The sequence below is a fragment of the Calonectris borealis genome, chromosome 1 (genome assembly GCF_964195595.1).
Source record: "Calonectris borealis chromosome 1, bCalBor7.hap1.2, whole genome shotgun sequence".
Classification (NCBI taxonomy): Eukaryota; Metazoa; Chordata; class Aves; order Procellariiformes; family Procellariidae; genus Calonectris; species Calonectris borealis.
The window spans coordinates 138,206,933-138,212,541 of record NC_134312.1 but is presented as its reverse complement, the minus strand read 5'-3'; positions in this window follow the sequence as shown (position 1 = coordinate 138,212,541).

Here is a 5,609-nt window from a genome sequence, read left to right as displayed (position 1 = left end):
GTAGGACTAGTGGATTTATTATGCACTTCTAACCCAGTGCACTTCTGTACATACTTTTATACATTTTCAAGGAAAAAATTCTCACAGTTACACCTAGATCTGTCAGATCTAGATCCAGCTTTCAGGCATTTGAGCTGTTTAGATCCAAAGCCTGAACTAAGTCAAACATGCAGTGACTAATGAAAAGTTATTATCATGAACTACAAAGTTGTTTTCTTTTTTCAAAAAAGATTTTTCTTTATCAGTTATCTCTCCAAAGTTTTCATAATATTTGTCAAAGCTTGATTTATCAAAACACAGCTACTGGTGGAAAAAACAAATATATATTCTTAACATAATTATTTGAAAATATTAGAACTTTTAAAGCAACTCTCTAAGACATCATTTTTGGTTACAAGTGCACATTCTCACAAAATAACTTTTAAAGTACATTTCTAGTTTAAAAAGTTTATATGTGAACTACTTCTTCTCTGCTATATTCCTCAGCTGCTTGCCAGAATAACCTTATCCACATGACTTCACTTCTGTTTTCATCTTGTCTCAACTCTTCTCAGACTCCCTCACCCTATAAATTTGAATGGCTTCTAACAATGGTACTTTGATCTGGGATATTATTTTAGATACAACTGAAATAGTCATCATAATAGCAGTAAGTACTGTAAGCCTTTTAAGATCTTGTGCAAAATCCTGCTCTTTCAGTTTCAAAGGCATCAAGATATTACTCCATTGCTTCTTTCATAACCTTCATCGCTAGTGCTTAGCCTTGGGACACATAAGAAACACCTAGTCACCTGAAGTGTTAGATTGGCACGTATCCTAGAACAGAAAATAAGCTACTTCAATTTCTGAAAAAAGAAAAAAAGAGCAAGCAACCTACGCATTTTAGACATTGCAAAATGTGGAATTTTATGTGATCTTTCTCCTCTCCTGGAGTGCATAGTGGTGCACACATTCTCCTTCCTGCCAAAGCACAGATTATTATACAACAGAGGGCTTCAGAAGCAATGAAAAACGATTTCTTATGATATTAGCTGCTACAATAGGATGCCTTCCATGCAAATATTTTCCTTTAAAGTTATTACTGCAAAACATTAAATGCACGTTTAAATTTATATCCATCAGTAGTCCCATTCTCTTCATGCACACAGTCTTTGTAGGATTACAGCCTACATCTCTTTTCTAGGGTTTTCATAGCCAGAAGCTTCTCCTTAGTAATATACCTGTATAAAGAGACATCAGGAAAAAAAAGAAGGAAATTTCTTTCTAAATGGATATGTTAAAATGTAATGCCTGAATTGACAGAACCTTCTGTGCTTTAGAATAAAAAAAAAAGAAATGGAAAGGCATGGAGAAAGTATACTTAGAAGAAGATAATTTCAGTAAAATATGTCTCCAAGCTTGCATACTTGGTGAGTATAAATCTGTGGCAAAATTTTTTTCTAGAAAGTTGAGAGACTATTTCTGGTTTAAATTTTTTTTTCATTAAAATTATTTTCATTAAATTATTTTTCATTGGCTCTCAAATGCCTGATTATGTTGAATAATATTCCACCCTTCAAAAAATTTCATGTGGTATCAGCAGAACAAAACATGGGAGAAAGCATACTTCTCAATATGCAAGTAAATGTAACAAAATGAGACCTTTATTATGTACATTAGTATTTTCAAGTACTTCTTTATATATACATATATAATTTTAATCCTTACAATCTATCAGAAAAAATCATTTCAAAGGAGGCAAAGGAAACCTTCTGACAATGAACGGAAGACATGTTTTCTAAATGTTTTGCTGACTTTCAAAGTTTAGCATTTTCCAAAAAAATAATAAGACTGAATCCAAATTGGGCTTTTCCATTTTTACAAGACCGTAATAAGAAAGAGACAAAATAAAACCAACAATAAGCATAAAAACACTAACCTGACCAGAAAGCATTTTTGCCTTGCCTAATTAAAATTTCTGAAAGCCGTAGAAGTCTTAACCGTGCCATTCTTAAACTTTTGATTTGGATCTATTCCAGAGCTTTACTAAAGGAGTTTATTGTTCTTCTAATTAAAATATTAAAATGAAACAAGAAGTAAGGAAAGGGAACAAAGAATTTAAATCAAGAGTTTTCCAGAGAGACCTCTAAGGACATTTTTTAATTTATTACCCTGTGGCAACAAAAAAAAATTTGAGAGTGAGGACAACAAACCAGTATCTCTAATAGAGAGAGACTATGCAATACAAGTTAAACATAAGACTTTTTGTCATCCTCATTTTCTTGAAACAAATTTATGTCACCTTTTCCTAAGTTCATTGGGTTTATTTATTTTAGAGTAAATTAGCAAGCCTTGCAGTTTGCACTTTATTTTTCTCTCTTAAACAGCAGTAACACACAGTAACATCATTTTAAGGCATCCTCTTCCCAAAGCCCATTTGGGTTGACATTTATCACTTGTAGATATAACCAGAATTTAGAACACCGAAGTGTTGGTGTTCTGTATTTCATGATGAAAAACTGGAAAGTCTTTATTTTAGAAGCCTCTGAACAAGAATTCAATTTGAATTTGAAACTGTTATGGATTTTATATTGTCTTTGCTGAAATTATCTGCTCTGGAGTCACTATAGAGCAGCTGTGATAAGGATTCACAGTGGCAAAACTGTTATTTAAGGGAAATGTAAACCTCACTGTATGTCATACATTAGAATGGAAAGCATGAAACATCCGTTTATAAAAAGCTGTTTTTACTGTAACAGAAGTAAATTGAAACGCAAGAGTATATACAACAGCTGTGATGCATTTAATGCACTATTCTATCTTGTTTAAACTTGTTTTGAAATCATGTGCAAGAGTAGGTTATTAGTGTTACAGGTTATTTGCCTTAAAATAGTATAAAAGTGGTTTTGACTGAAAAATATTTCCTTTACAGAATGATATCAAGCAAAATACTAGAACTACCATCTTCCTGTGTTAAACAAAGTAAACCATGCCACTCTGAAGGCTTAATTTTATTTGTTTCTTATTCCTGGAGGTTATTCCTAATAATACTTAGTGAAAGAGAACTACATTTTCAACATGAGTACGCTTTCAGAAGTTTGATGGTCTTAATTAACAAGAGCTAAATGAAAGCACTTCACAGAAGAATGTAGCAGAATGGTATTTTTTGCTCCATTCAGTTCAAGTCACTGCTGATTTAGAAAAGAGCTTGCTTTCTTTCTTGCATTCTTTAGCTAGGATTTGTGAAAGCAAATATGAGTAACAGAGGAACGCCATTACTGCAGGTTTGGAAGAGAGCTGAAAGAAGCCAAAAGCAGTACAAAAGGAAGCAATGCAGATCAGATTTCTGGAAGAATTATTTTTCTAACCACAGCTGAAGAGTTAACATTGAAAGCAAATGTTAAAAGCTTTGAACAGTTGTGTATCTTTACCTGGATTAGATTATACCATTGTAACAGGAAAATTAGTTAAACAAATTAATCCTGTGTACCTAACCATCACTTAAAACAGAAATAAAAGGAACCAAGATGCACTTATTTTTTAAATGAAATATTTACATTTAAGATATTGTCAGCAGTATTTTTAAGGTAGTTCTGCTGGAACTTTGTTAAGACTGGTTTGAAGGCATGATATTTGCCCACTCTGTTGCACACTTCCATCACTGAAAAATATAGTATTAGTTTACTTGGTCCTGCTCTTATACCCTCAGCTGCTGGAAATAGAGTTCCAAATGGAGTGAGCCCAAATAGGCTGGCTCAGCCGTGACCAGGATCGATGAGGATGCTACAGAGTGGCTTCAAGAGAGAACATAACCCGGTAAACTGCCTTTCACACCTACCAGTTAGGTGCTGCGGACTCCTAACCTTTCAGGGACTTCATCTCCAGTGATGAACTGAAAGGCCAAAGTTAGCACCTAGGCTGCCCCTGGCTTTAAAGGCTCCCTGGCATGCAAGGATAGTGGGTGCCTCAGAGGCTGAGTCAACAAGGAGCCATTTTGAGTAAGGAGCCACCCATACGTAACCAAGCAAAAGTGATGACAATAAGAGTATTTCTGTAGTACCAGTCTTAGCCAGGCCCCAAAGTTTATCCTTACAGCACAGTGGCCAACACCTTTTTGAATAATGGAGGCCAGATATCAAAGGCGGGAGAGCTGCACAATTACTCTGTCATGACAGCCTCTCCTCCCTCTTCTGCCCCCAAGGGAATAGTCCTAAGCAAGGACTGACTGTCCTACTCCCCAGAAAGTCACCCTGGCCATTCAGCTGCAGAGGCAGTGCTGGCTTTCCCTGCCTGCCCGCATGACTTTCCGTGTAGTCCCACCGCCAGGTTATCCCAGAGAGAGGAACTATAGATGGTTCTGGCAAAGGACTCCGGAGCACAGGTCCCTCATTTCCCAGGTGTCTAGTCTAGTCACCACCTGAAACAGGCATTCCCCACCCTGCCAGCCAAATGTTCAAAAGATGGCTACAACTGCATTTTTTTGTGCGGTGCTCCACCCACATGGCAGTAGTGAGAGATTCTTCCAAAACACCTGCGGGCTCTCAGATGCCACACAGCTTAGTTTCTGTATTTTAAGCAGGATTAGGTATGAAAGACTTAATTGAGTTGCTCAGGGGGAGATAGCACAAGAAAAGGCACATCATGTTTGGGTATAAGCTAGGTTAGGCAGATACTGGATGAGGATTCTTCGCAGAATATCAGTTTCCATTGTCCACCAAGACCCAGCTCAAGCTCTGCTTGTCAAGTGAGAACAAGAGGCACCTGAATTATTGGTTTAATTGAAGCACTTGAACTGCTTTGCTAAGGTAATCCATTAGGAGCAGGGACTTGCCATGCAGATCAGGGTATGTTGGCTGACAGATACCTAGTAAGGAGCAAGAAAAGTAGGGGTCTCAAGTATTATATCCAGATCATAGTGATATTGTAAGACGAAGACTTCAGAGCATAAATTTATAGCTGTAAATTAGTCATCACAATTTTTTAATAAAATGACCAACATTTTAAAAGAAAGCGTGCATGTGTTAGACACTCCGCATGATTTAGCAGCTAGGAAAGCAGCTTTAATTTAATTTCAGGTAAGTAACTTGGTATCTCAAAAGCTATAATAACCTATCTTAGTTGCTTAAATATGAAAAACATTAGAGAATTTTGGGTAATTTAAAGGAATCACTATCTCAGGATTTCTAACAATGCAAAAACAAATGGAAATGTCAGACAGTATAATCCACTGCTGCTCATTAATGACCTCACGTCAGAGATGTATATATATACATGGGATAAATACTTGCTCTCATAGGTGAGGTCTCAGGCTATATCTGGTCCGGGAACTTGAGAACGTTTCTGTGCTTTGCATGTGGCTCCATGCCCCAGCCAATTCCCTATCAGGACAAAGCCTGAACACACAACATGATTCCTCACTTTCCACAGAAAGGAAACTCAAATACACAGGTCAGGCAAGATCCGTAGTGATGCATGGACCAGAACCCCAGGGCATGCACAGTATGCCCCAGCAGAAAAGTCTAGACGCAGCTTTGAAAGATTAGTAGAAGACTGATTGAAGAAAACTTGTTCGGTTTGTAATGTCTGAAGTGCCTGTCAAAAGTGAGTTTTCCCAATATCAGCTTGTCACA